Genomic DNA, 15,077 nt, shown 5'->3' on the forward strand with positions numbered 1-15,077 from the left:
ATATATAAATTACAACTAAGTTTTATATTATATCATCGAAATAATCATATAATTTTTTACCAAAAAAATTAGATATATTATGGGTTGGTTTGTTTTTGCTGATCGACTTATTACAAAAAAACAGTCAAATTTCTAACTTATTTTTGTTTTTAAGGATCTAAAAATAAAATAAAATCAAAATCAACTTATATAGATAGTAGAATACGTGGATTTTGTTATTGATGCATTTTATAAATTTTCATCTCTTTCCATTTCAAAATCAAGAGCTTCTATGTCAAAACCATCTACATACTCAATGATTCTTGTGTTACCCTTAAGATTAGTATAGAACTGCAAAGCATCAGATGGAATAAGGTGGATCATATCATTCAGGTCCTTTAACTTTGGTAGGGCTATTGGTTTTTCTTGTGGCCATAATGGAACCAAAGTTTCAAAAGGTGTTCCAGTAAATGGCCTTCCCCGAACAGTCTTTTTAATGTTCACCTTTTGAAATGGATTTGTGAATGCATTTTGTTTTACAAAAGGTCAAAAGGCTGAGTCTTATCTAATTTAATAGTACTTCTAATATGTAATCAGTTAATTTTCTCCTTTTCTTCTGTTTGCTTTCTGTTGACTATATTTTTTTCTATATCTGCAACACTGAAAAAATCATTTTTGTAACTATAAACGGTTTTCTCTTACGACAATTTCTCATTATATTTATGTAATCATCTAGTGTATAAAGCCTCTGATGTTTTTTTAGTTCAGACTCGATGTCGCTAAAATCTGAGTCATTGGGAAGAAAACTATGACCCGACGTTAAAAAGTTCAAAGTGATAGTTTTAAGGTTCGGAGTTGTGTGCAAAATACATTTAAGTAACAAGCTAATTTTTATATTCCTATTTTGCCCGCCACATGCATCACTCCAAAGCAGTAGATGTTTAACTGTTGGTGATAAGTGACACTTTACATGTTTTAATAGGCACGACCCCACTTCTTGAGAGCCACGACCAGCCATTCCTTCAACCCAAAAGTAACAATATCCTTGATCTTTTTTACCACTATGAACCCCAGCAATATAGACCCAAAGCTGGTGTTTATAGAACACTATGTTCGTTGGAATGCGAGGTAAAAGTAGGGTTTTCTCCAAATCAAATGGTAAACATTCCAGTTCATCATTTTCTTTAGCTCTTTCAAAATCTCGTCTGCGAAGGTTTTGAGCTTCTTCGGCTCCCTGTAGATGGATATTATGCATATTTTTGAGTTCTTCTTTCGTATCTAAATTTTTCTCATTGTCGATCGCAATTTTTAATTTATCACATAGGTTGCAAGTGTCTTTCTTGATTGGTTTAGTTCGTAAATTTAACTTACTGTAGAAAATTCTTTTGTAGGTGGAAATGCTAACTGAAACATTTTCTTCGGAGCAATAAAAATTATACATTTTTTGTATGGTCATATCTGGTGGCAGAAAGTTAGCTTCAGTAGTATTTCGACAGTAATGCGAAATATATCGTAGTATTCTGATCTACTACTTTTTGTACACTTGCATCTGGTAGTTTATTTTTTCCCCCAGTAATTCCCCTCTGATCATTTAAAGCAGAACGCCTATGGAATTTTTTTTAACGCAGTGTTAACTCTAAAAGTTGATAGTCCCAAAGTTTTAACAAAAGTATTGCGACAAACAATTTCTTCACCAAGGTTGTATTTTTTAGAAAAGGTTCTTTTTCGTGGCATTTTGACCATATAATCTTTGCTTTGGGTATTCAGTTACTGCTGCCGCAATAAAATTTGTTTGCACATTGTACGATTCCAATGACCAATACCTGGTAAACTGTTCCTTTCTTTTTTCGATGCTTACTTTTTCTGAGCATTTTTTTGGACAGCAGCAATGATAATCTTTGAACGGTTTTGATTCCACTTTTCTGCCTTTGTAGTTAAAATATGCTCTATTACCATTTTTATTAATTTTCTTTTGGGCTCTATTCTGATCTTTATATTTACGTTTACGACCTTTTTTAGGTCTTCCTGGGGATTCATTGATTAGCTCATTGTTGAAGATTTCACTGGTAAAAACGTGACGTGGTAGATTACCATCATTGTCATTGACTTCATATGTCGGATCTGCAATAGAGTCGTCACTGTCTTCTGTGTCAGAGGGATCCAAATCATTAATCAATGCCGTAACAATTGTGTTTTTTTTTACATTTCCTTATTACAAATTTTGTAACTGGGGCCTGGCTTTGAATCCAATACTAAAAGATTAGAACTTTTCTTGATGTTTGTTTCTGAGAAAAAAAATTAACACATAAGCAAAATGTATACGATTTTATTTTTGACTCACCATCTACGGGTCCCGCAAATGGGTTCGATTAAAAGTGTGATGTACTATCAAACTTAGCAACCGGAGAGGCCGATGTTTTATTATCAATCGTATTTTGTTCTAAAATGCCAGAAAAAAATTATAAAAATGTTGATAACGTCTTCTAATTTTTTTTTTTAAAATCATGGAAAAAATACGCAAATTCTTCCATGATTTTCGGAAACAGGAGAGAAAGTTATTTAGTTAAAATAATTTACCTCGTTGTACGTCTTGAGGATTTATAAAGCCAGTTTGATTTTCAGCATATGTATCTACACGTTTTTCAGGTTGTTGATCTAAATCTGGGATATTCACACATGTTTCTATTGCTTCAAAATTATCATTTGCATAAGAGGAATCTAATATATTCATTTCGAGTCCACTGGCCCTTGTGGAAATGTGATCTAAAACATACAAAAATGCGATCTGTAAAAACCAACCAACCTACAAAAATATTAAATAACTATATTCGTAAAGTTGAATAAAAATTGCCAAAAAATTAAAGTTGCTAACTATAACATTTAATTTCTACTCTTAAATATATGACGAAACACAAAGTATTAGTTTATTATAATTCATAGGCTAAACTATTTTAAACATAACCTCAAAATACTTATACTAACCTTTTACAGCGATTTTTCGAGCATCACTCATTATTTTTTCAGTTCTTGATTTAAACATATTGGCACGTTAATAAGTTTAACAATGTCAATTAAAAGTAAGCACTAGTTTAAGCACCAGACCACGTCATTTGTACCAGTCGTTTCACAAGCATCCAGACCACGTTGTCGTATCGCATTCCGCACAAGTATACCAATCCGCTTGGTTGCTAAACAATATGGGTAATTTGAAAATACTTTATTTAGCATAATAAAATCAACCCACTTGGTTGGAAATTCTTGAGAAAGAAATTCAACAACACCAATCACACAACAATCCAAGTGGAATGGTTGCTTTATGAGAAATGTGAGAATTCCGATTAGTGAACAGAGTATAAGTGGGGACGCACTTTTCAAGGTCAAAAATGTGTAGAATGGCTTGGTAGCTTTTTGCAGAATGTAGTTTGGACATTTTGAAATCAGTTTGTAACATTATCTGGTTTTTTTTCAAATTGTGGGTTGATTGCTTTTTGCATAACAGGGCCCAATTATGTTTCTACTGGTTTAATATATTCAGTCGAAAACTGGTATAAGTCAAAATTTTAACTTAGCTAAGATAAGAGGTTCCTAACGTTATTCCTCTCAACATAATGGATTCGTTCGCTGGAATAGTGGTATAAGGCAAGGCACCACGCTGTTCCGATGTCGCGCCAGGTCCTATTAAACTCGCTTTTTCTTGTTTAGTCAGGTTTTTTTAGTGTTATGGTACGTAGTGTGTACTTTGTGGTTGACTAGATAGCATCAAAGTTTTATTATTTCTTTAGTTTGTTGAAAAACGTGCTTTTGTTTACGGAACAAATGAGTGATTTAAACAATTTTCCTGAAAACCGTATAGATAGTGACGAAAATGGTGTACAAAGGGGGAGAAAACGTATGCGACATGATAACGATCATAAGAAAACCAAGGCAAAAATATTGAGGAACACCGGCAAGCAGTATGTTACTGGTAAAGGCACGATAATAATTCCTGCAAAGAGTTTTGAAAACAGCACGTGTGGCTGTGTAAAGCGTTGCAATAACTTTTTTAGCGAGGAGGAAGGAAACGGCATGTTTTCTCGTTTTTGGAGTTTGGGCGATTTTTCTCGACAAAATGCTTATATTTCTGGACTTGTCCAAAAAGCTCCCGTGAACAACGCCGTCCTAATGAGCTGGCTGATACATCAAAGGGGCCTAAGTCTATTACTTACAAATACATTTTAAATAATAAAACAGAAAGTATCGTAGTTTGTAAAAAGTACTTTTTGGATACGTTTGTTATCTCAAACGGGAGACTTCAAAGACTTCTAAAAAACGAAGAAATGGGTAATATACCAGGAGAAGATCTTCGTGGAAAAAAGGAATGTGTGCACAAAACATCTGAAGAAGCACTTAATGTTGTGAGGGAACATATTGGGCTTTTCCCGCGATTTGAAAGTCACTATACCAGGGCTCATAACCCAAACAGGAAATTCTTAAGCCCTGATCTCAACATTCGAAAATTATATAATTTGTATATACAATACTGCGATGAAAAAGGTTTACCTCAGGAGCAAATTATTAAAGAACATATCTATAGGGACGTATTCAATAAGGAATTCAACCTGTCGTTCCATAGCCCTAGGAAGGACACTTGTGCAAGGTGTGACAAGTACAAAATTAAAACATCCATTTTACCCGACGGACCTCAGAAGAACGAACTAGAGACTGAGCATCAGCTGCATCTGAGAAAAGCCGAACGGGCAAGAAGAGCCTTAAAGGAAGATACAGAAACGTCAAGAGACTTAGACTCTACTGTTGTTTTGACCTTCGATTTTCAGAAAGCGTTAGCTTTCCCCAAACTTTCTACATCAAATGCATACTATAAGCGTAATATGTACGTTTATAACTTGGGTATTCATCATACTTTATTATAACTGGCGAAGCATTTGTGTACATCTGCGATGAAACAGTGGCCTCTAGGGGTTCTCAGGAAATCGGGTCATGCCTCATGAAACACATCGAACTTCACTGTGCCAATATTGACCATATCATTGCCTACAGTGATGGATGCACTCGTCAAAACAGAAACCTAAAGTTGTCACTGATTTGGAAAGCGATAGTTCAGAGTCCTAATAATAACGTTAGTAAGATTGATCACAAGTTCATAGTGTCTGGTCACTCCTATTTACTTAACGATAGAGATTTTGGGCACATCGAAAGGGCAGCCAAGCCGGCCTCAATCTACAGTAAAGATGACTGGATTCGAGTAATTCGCAATGCAAGAAAATCCAAGTTTCAGGTGTACGAAATCCAACAAAATAAATTTTCTTCGACTAAGAATTTGGAACAGTCAGTCACGAAAAGAAAAACAAACAATAAAGTGCCTTTCAAGTGGTTGCAAGTCCAGTGGCTACAGTTTGACAGCATTCCTTACGAACTCTTGTATAAGGAAACATTGATGACGTGGAGTTTAGTAGTTTGGATCTAAAAAAATTAGCCAAGGAAAGACTCCGTACTTCCTTTTCTTCTGCAAGCTTACAACCACTGTATGATACTCCTAGATCAGTTACTGTAGCTAAGAAAAAAGATATGATAGAACTTCTTCAGTCGATTCCTCCGATTCAGCATCAGTTCTTCCTGGACTTACTGTCAAAAGAAGATGCTGTTGACAGTGGTCCATTGTCCGATTCTGATAAAGATTAATTTGTTTAATAACTTGTTCTTACTCATCTTACTGTAAGTTTAGTATGTAAGATAAGTAGTAGTAATGTTTTGCTCTTCAAGCTCTATATTTTTTGAAAACTTTTATCAGTAATAGATATCATAGTAAACATACTACAGCTATTATTTTTCTTTAGTTCATCAGTTTTGTGAAATTTGGTTAACTTTTACGAGGAAAAGTGATATAACTCTCCAAGTTATACCACTTTTCCGCTATGTTTTTGAAAAAAACTTACTGGAAGAATGACATTGGGCGGCAAAAATGTAATTAATGGGCGCAATCAGTAAAAATGTTTACCATATGAAATTTTAGTACAGGGTTATTATAAATATATATAAAAAAGTAAAGAATATGTTACTGTGATTTTTTAATTCATCCAGATGCAAAATATCAATTTTCTAAATTTCTACTTTAAGGGAGTTAGACCACTTTTCCGCTGAACGGCTCAAATATCTCTTTAAAAACACGTCGAAAGTAATACAAAAACAGCCCACAAATTTATTTGGGTACGGGCCCGTACAAAATCAGTGGGATAGAGAGAAATACACAATCACTTGCACAGCCTAAAGTAGGAATCGCCAGAACTCAGGTGTTTTATCTTTGTTTAATAGACTGGCTAAAAAGAGGTGACAAGTCTGTGAGTGCTGGAAGTGTTTAAAATATTTTGTAAGATGCTTGGATTTTAGTCCGCGGTCAATTTTTTTATATTGTTTTCTTTATAAAAATTGACATTTTCGAAAGAAAAATAAAAAATATTATAAAACATGGGGTTTTACGTATATTTAAAATGATTTCATAGATAAACAATATAAAATTTTGCCATTTAAACATGTATATCATGCGACAATAAATATGACATAGGTGCACGGACTAGTTAGTGCGGCATCTACGACACATCAAAGATTCTAATAGATCTCTGAACTGGACTTTACTTGAGCAGCTCTGCTGATATGTTGTCTTTTCCTGGAGCTTTCTTATTTTTGATGATTTCTTCGTATGTAGGTTGTTGTACCTGTGGTTCTGCAGTTTGGTACTTAGTTGTAGACTGTTCATTTTGCTGATTTATATTTAAAGGCTTGTCAAAGTACTGCTTTCATTCAAACATCGTCACGAAATTGCAACAATGACATACATAGGATCTCTAAATCATATCAGTAGAATCATGTCTATGGGAACTCCATATTCGTGAGTTTTTGCGTATGTATTAGATATGCGAGTGTATTAAATATCCAAAAAAAAAATAATAATTTAATAATACTTTGCTTCAATAATAATTCAATACTTTAATTTTACTTTAATTTATAATTTAATTATCCTTTAATACTTTATCTTATTTACCTGGATTAAACGAAATTTGAATGGACGGATGGGTAATAACAGGAAGGAAAAAGGGAGAGTAAAGGTATGGGAAGTGAGGGTTAGAAAATGGGTACAAGGGAACCAATGGAAAGAGGGAGACTAACTACTTTGGTAGAGTGGCGTGGATTCCAAAAGGGTTCAATAAAATATAAGCGCCACCTGTTTTATCCCAAATGGATAAGAAAATCTCGATGACCAAGAAAACAGGAAATTACTAAAAGCACTATACCTATAAACCTGAAAGAAAATCTCACAAGGAAGAACAGACAGGGAGATTTATAAATACAATTAATTATATTGACTCTTAATATTATGTACAAGTGTTATGGTGTAATTAATAAATTAACAATAAAATAAATATTAACCCTTTACTTTGGCTATTAAATTATATGCTATTAAATTACAGCTTTAGTGTGAGAGCACCCTAAAACCCATGGGCTCATACCAAAAGTCGTTTGTCTAACTTAGAAAGTTAGGTTATCTTTCAAAAATGCAAAATAAACATAAAAGAAAAGCTTTAGTTCTGAGATACATTCAAGTGAATCTATATTAAAAGAAAAGTCAATAATCAAACTTATTACTTTAAAAACAAGTTATGTTGCCTTAGTGTCTATATCAATGGTAAAATCTCATATTCTGTTGTTTGGGGCTAAAAGTTCGCGTGAGTACTTTCGAAATAGGCCTATTTATCCAGTTTACAAGGAGATCTATATGGTCTATTTCAATAAAATAACTAATATGCACCTAGTTATTATGAAACTTTTTAAAACAACGCTGTGGTAGTAAAATCTAATAATGAGAGTAATAACAATGTAATTTTGAGGTTAGTATTTAGTATAATATACTACAGTAAAGCTAATAAATATTGATAGGACTTTGGTTTACTGGTTAGGTGATTTTACTAACTGCATGGTTCACTATACATCACAAACATTGATCAAACCTGGCTCCAAAAGGGCTGCATGATTGAGATGGAGGACCTGTGTAGATCGGTTTAACAGTGAATGTCAGTGTAAATGTTGTGGACGTAATTGGAGTAGATGAGTGAAGATTTCTACCTCTTATAATAGTGGATGAAGACCATACCGGGGAGAAAAAAAAAGCCTAAAAATGGAAGAATATTCAGATTGAGGAATCGCTAATAGAGTAAGTAGATATAAGCATTTGATGGTTAAACTTAACGGTATGTTTGAGTCTACGTATATATAATTACATGTAAATTACATAAAAAATATGTAGATTATCATAAACCAAGATGCCAAATGAAAATATTAGGATTTACCAATGGAATTGGCCTTTTCTCGGAAACACAAAACTGGACACTTAAACAAAGAACCTTGAAAATGTTGGGATTTAACTACACCACTTATAATCCTGCACTATTGCAGTACGGCATTTAGCATCCACAAACTAAAATACCCAAAAGGTGAGATTTTTAAACTTTTCATTGGAGTAAAACCGACAAAAATACCAAGAAACAACCTTCTTCAAAGGCTTGTTCTTCAAGACTCCTAGAGGTCAAAGATTTTCGCGCCAGAAATGGTTTAAGTAGGGATATAGGAGAATGAGCTGAGATCCTATTGGCTAGGATATGACTTCTGACATAAGTAAAATAAAAACAATAAAAAAAAATATTATGATTACTAATTTGGGTTTCATCATAAGGGTTGGAAATTATTGATATCAAAAACAGAATTAATACTGAAATGATAATTGTTTATTTTATTAACTTTAGGACCAGAATAACTTAGAAATTGCCTCTTAAAGTTCTATAATCCAGCTATGCTTTCGCTAACATTTTGGATTCATTTTATTTTCTTATTCTTTATGTATCTGAAGAAAATAAACTGTGAGAAGTGTTTTCGTTTAAATAGAGCAGCAAAGAAGAAATGAGTCCTTTACGTAAATTCAAATCTTACGATTAGCGGAAGTTCGAAGAAATTACGTAATTTGTAGAATGGATTCTTAATTTATAGTGACTTCGGTTACATTCGATATAGAGTAAGTCTAGTTTACTTGAATACGTTGACAAATATCCTTACAACCAACTAAGAAGGTCGTTAAATGAATCATCCAAAAAAGATTACACTAACTAGGTCTTAAAAAAAACTAAGGCTACTGCTCGAAGACCTTTAGAAATTGGAATTGAATTGCAGCAAAAATTAGTGCATTACTTCAGTTAGATGTCGCTTTCTAATTTTGTTTTCCTAAATAAAAAAAAATTGGGCAAGACTAAAGGTATAGGTTCACGTTCTAGCAGCCATATTTAAACTGGAAACCCTTAATAATATTACTAAAGTTCAGATATTCTAATTTTGCCATGAAAATTTTTTATTCTAATTTTACACCCTAGAAAATATATTGGGCCTATATGTGATAATAACAAAGTCTTCATATGTTTGTTATCGCACATTAAGTCTTTGTATGTTTTGCTTTATTGCTTGGAAATGACTGAAAATATTAACTATTATGTATGATTTAAAACTAAGAGTAAAAAAATAAAAGTCGGTAAATAATAATAATAAATAATAATAATAATAGACAGTTTATATTTCCTCATAAGATATTACATATGCTCACTCATAGATATAAATAAGTTTACAATATAAATACAAAGAAAAAGAAATCCATCAGTGTATATTAATTCAGCATGTAACTGTAAAGAGGAAATAAAGATCATGTTTCAGCTACCCTCAGAAGAAGGAGCTGTTAAGACCTTGATTATTACACTTATAATTCAAAAAAAAAATATCGCGAACCGCATTATAAACTGTACGAGTAGCATGCATACCCTACATCCATAACTAACCGAAAAGAAAAGAAATCTAAATTATCCTAGCTTACTTATTATTTACTAATAGGAGGCAGGAAAGGAGGAACGAGGGGTACAGGTATATTAACTATATTTCTGTTGTAGACTCTTATAGTAGAGACAAACATACATATAAAAATGTATGTTTCCAAACGCGCGCCAGATCCAAACACGGAATCCCGACACAAAAGAGAGCAAAACCAGGGCGACTGATTTACCAGAGATGTCAGTATTAAAAAGAAATAACATAAATTATTTTAATGCAATAAATATTATTTTGTTTAGATGAAAGAACCATTTTTATTAATTTTTTAAAAGCCGATGTAGATTTAGAAAAATCCCAAATTTTGTATTTATTAATTTTGGACACAATATTGTAAGAAAATGACTGTTTAAAGATTTCTTTCTTATGTAAAGGTATAGACAAAAGGTCATGTCTGCGAATATTTATATTGTGATCGTCAGTACGGTATCTGAGCTTATTATAGAGATATGGTGGTGCTTTAAATTTTATTATTTTATAAAAAAAACATATGGAGTGCAACTCTCGGCGATTTAACATATTAAGCCATTTAAGATCGACTAAATTATGTGATACCCTTTCCCTTCGTCTAATTCCACAAATAAACCTTATGCACGAGTTCTGTAATTTTTGAATTCTTGCAGAGTTAGCGCAGTCTAAAGATGGTCCATATACTGTATCTGCATAATTAAAATGGGATAGAATTAATGAGTCGCATAAATTTTTTTTGTTTCTTTTGACAAATAAGATCTATGCTTGTAAAGTTTTTTTAGCATTGAAAATCCTTTCTTAAGACAACTTGTAATGTGATCTGTGAACTTTAGCTTGACGTCTATGATTAGGCCTAGAGTTTTAGTTGACATGAAAAGGGATAAGTTCTCCATTAAGAATTAGCTGGACATGATCCAAAACCGCCCCTCTGCTATTATCACCACAAAATAACATTGCCACGCTCTTGGCTGGATTCAATTTAAGAGAATGATCTGTCGTGACTCTATTTACTAGAGCAAGGTCAGCATTCAAACAAAAATTAGCTCTTTCAATATTACTAGCATTAAATGACAAATATAATTGTGTGTCGTCGGCGTAGAGATGGTATTTACAGAATTGCAATTTATCCATAAAAGCCGACGTAAAAATGCTATACAACAAAGGACCCAGAATGCTACCCTGTGGGACGCCAGACCTTACTATTCCCACCCTAGACTTATCTTCTCCAATTAAAACTCGTTGTATTCTATCACTTAAAAAAGATAAAATTAATTTAGTAGCTGTAGTATTAAAACCGAAATAATGTAAAATATTAATCAAAAGTTCGTGATTTAGCATATCAAATGCTTTAGAGTAATCAGGCTGTATTAAAATCATTGCATCACCCCTGTCCAAACTGGCGACAACCTCATCAGTGACGTCAGTAAGAGCGGTAACACAGCTAAATCCCTTTCAAAATCCCGACTGTTTTTGTAATATAATATTCTTATCAGTAACATAGGCGGTAATTTGTTTTTTCATTACTTTTTATAAGATTTTTGAAAGGGCTGGTAAAATTGAAATTGATCTAAGTTTGCCATAATTTAAGGGATTATTTTTTTTAGGAAGTGGCAAAATAAAAGCCGATTTCCAAGATTTTGGAAAGTACGAGTTTAACAAACAACTATTTATAATATGGGTAATAAATGGTATTATAAATGGACAAAAAAGAATTAATAATGTTGTGTTTAAATTATCAGGCCCAAACGCCTTAGATTTAAGTTTAATAATTAAATTTGATACTAAATTTTCATCCACTGGTGTAAAAGAAAATAATGGTGGAAACTTCTGATTAGATTTATAGAAATTGAAGGTTTCTTTTGTCAGAGGAGTAATATTAGAAGTTAAATGACTGAACCAGTCGTTAAGTTCATCGACTTTTTTTAGATGTTCGGGAATTTGTCTAGATTTGTAATTTATTATATTCAGTTTATAAAGCTGCTTCCATTTGTCTCGAGTAGTGCAGTTTTGAAATTTGTTATTTAAATAAGCCTTTTTTTCATTACGTACGGCGGTGGTGGTAAAATTTCTTATCTGCTTATAATAGTTCCAATGTTCCAAATTTCTTGTTTTTTGAAAGCGCATTAAAGCCCGATTTCTGTGTTGCTTCATTATTTTTATATTATCAGTAATCCATGGACAGTAAGGTCTATTTTTACAAGTTTTAACAGTAAGAGGTGCGTGAATATCTAGTATATTAAGCATATGATTAGTAAGTATGGACACCTTTTCATCAATATCTTCAGTATCATAAATTTGATGCCAGGGTGCACCTTCTAGATCAATCTGAAAATTATCAAAGTTAATTCGTGTCAAAGGTCTGTAAGAAAACATATTGTTTTCCTTATTTAATTTATTTAGTTGTAGATTACAGTATGTTAAAAAATGATCGGATATATGTATATTTATAATACCAGAGTCAACTAAATTATCCGAATTATAGCATATTAGATCGAGGAGAGTTAACGAACCATTAGAGACTCTCGTTGGTTCAGAAATATACTGTTTTAAATCAAAAGTATCAAGAATCCCACTTAAGTCATCAACCCTACTCGACTCCAACTTAAGCATGTTTACGTTAAAGTCCCCAAAACATAAAATTTTATCACATAATGTGTTAAGATTTATTAAAGTGTCCTCAAACATTGACAAAAATTCACTATAATTTCCCCCGTGGCGGCCTATAAATAACTCCAACTATAATCATTTCATTCTCAATCTTTACTTTAACCCATAAATGCTCGATTGCATCAGCACACTCGCAATATATAATTGAGTAATTTAATGTGTTGTGGATATATAACCCAACCCCACCACCTCTAGTGTATCGATCTTGCCTTTCAAAGTTGTAGTTTTCAATGAAAGTAGCCTGATCGTCAATGCCTTGAAACAACCAGCTCTCCGTTATGCCAATAACACCGTAGTCCTGGCCCGCCACATGATTCTTAAGAATATCAAAGTTATTAAGAAGTGATCTGACATTAACATGAGCACACAACATAAATTTAACAAATTATAATAATAACAAGTTATAAGGGAGTGATAAGAAAAGGATCGGATGGGATATATAATATTAAAACAAAGGAAAGCCTCCTAGGAGAAAAAAATAATCTAAAACCACTGTAGTGTAGTAAACGTTAATCCTACTTAAGTGCATCAAAACCAAACACTGACCAATCACATTAAACTAAACAATATCCAAATAATTTCTAGCCAAATTTATATTTTTCACAATTGTAGTTATTTTAATTAAGGCTTTTATATAAAACATTAAATTTATGTTTATTTAGTTAAATACAAAAATAAGTTTGTAGTAACAGAAAAAAGAAGAAAAATTTTGTTATTTGCTAACATTACAAAATGAGAAAAAAATCCTAAGAGTTTAGTAATAGAGCAATAAATGACAGATGAATCAATAGGTGAATTTTTTTGAAATAACAAACGAAGGTAGAATAATAAAACTTATTTACTTAATAAAACGCTGTTTATGGTTAATTTATATCAACTTACTTAACTGCTATCAGCTAAGCATAATACGCAATGCTACCATTATCAATAAAATTTACAAAACTCAGGTATTAACTACTTCTGCGAATGAACCCAATAGAAAAAAAAAACATAAAAATAAAAAAAAAATATATGAATAAAACATAAAAGTCACCTACTTGCATTGTTCACTTATTGTTATTAGGTCTCCTTCGTCATCAGCCCTATGTACTTCACCACCAGCCTTTACATACACAACTCCAAAATGACACCATGCACTTTTGTCCCCAAACTTAGAAACTGCCGCACTTAGAAGTGTCAGTCTTGCCTTAGTTAAATCTTCTTTCAACAAATAAATTTGTTTTTTTGTAATCTACTGGATGCAGAAAGTTTTAAATATATTATTAAACGATCAACCATATAAAAATTTACATAATCCAATTTTAAAGTCTTTAACGAAAAGTGTGTCGTTTTAAACGATCTACATGTCCTGATAGATCCGGGCAAAGTGTTCGAAAAACAAGAGAGACAATATTTCAAAAGTTGAGCGACACGGTTTTTAAAAGTTTTAAAAATGCATCAGAAGAAGCGCCGCCGCGTGTCCCAAAGTTTTCGGAACTATATTACTTAAAGTTTCACGAATAAGCTGGAAAATAAATGACAAGTTGAAAGTTTAGTAAGAAAAATTGCTTTGGGATGTAACAATTCATACTAAAAGGTATTTGGATGGTCCCATTCAGATTTTTTTAAATCTAAATTCTATTAAAGGGTGAAACGTAATTTTAAATTTCTTTTCTTTAGTTAAGTTTTATTAGCAATGCTCAAAATCTCGAGATATTGAGTTATTTTAATTACAAAGTGATTTTAAGTTGTCAAATTAAATATTTTTTGTAACCATTATAAGTGGAGTCCCAATAATAAATTAATTATTACCTGATATCAAAACACTGATTTTCGTAAGAAAAATTAAAATTTATTTACAATATATTCAAGACAACCAAGCATTTGTAATCAAAATTTTACAAAAAAAATAGTCTGAAATGTGATCTCCTCGTACAATAATAGTGGCTCTACAACGTCTGTACCCCTTCTTGGGGATTTGCTATCCAACACTGTTAAAGAGCTTCAAATAGCTGATCTCGAATTTAAAACTGATTTTAGCTTTAAAGAACTATTCGCTAAAGCATATCCCAGGCATGCACTATAGTATTGAGATCAGGTAATTGAGTTGGCCAGTCTAAAACATGAACATTCTGCTTTTCCAAAAAAATTCTTGCGGTTATAGCTGTGTGTGGAGTTATCATGCATTAAAAATTGCTCGAATATTTTGGGTATATACCAACAATAGGTTCTAGAATATTTCTAATGTAGCGGTCTACTGATAGAAATCGATCCAGAAGAACGAGCTCAGTTCGACTACTAAGAGAAATTCCTGCCCATACCATAATTGTGCCTCCTGTATAACTATGTGTTGGGGCAGACCACTTTTTCACGATCGACTCGGTGAAAATATCTTATCGATATCGCGAATCTAACTTCAGGTAAGTATACGCACAGCATAAAGAAACCAGCAGTCGCACTCCGCTCGAAAATGTAAGCGAACTAATAGCATCCTTAGCCATGCCGCAGCCATGTTCTCCGGATGCCGAGCTCACTGTTTATCGAACTGTGTTCATAGGTGTATCGCCTAG

At 32.5% G+C, this 15,077-nt stretch overlaps 1 protein-coding gene across 3 annotated transcripts in view; it reads left to right on the forward strand.

The window, feature by feature from the left end:
* Window positions 1-15,077, forward strand: part of LOC126736543 (uncharacterized) — a 736,497-nt gene that overhangs the window by 576,250 nt on the left and 145,170 nt on the right. The window lies entirely within an intron of this gene.

Source organism: Anthonomus grandis, chromosome 5, assembly GCF_022605725.1.
Source record: "Anthonomus grandis grandis chromosome 5, icAntGran1.3, whole genome shotgun sequence".
NCBI classification, from domain to species: Eukaryota; Metazoa; Arthropoda; class Insecta; order Coleoptera; family Curculionidae; genus Anthonomus; species Anthonomus grandis.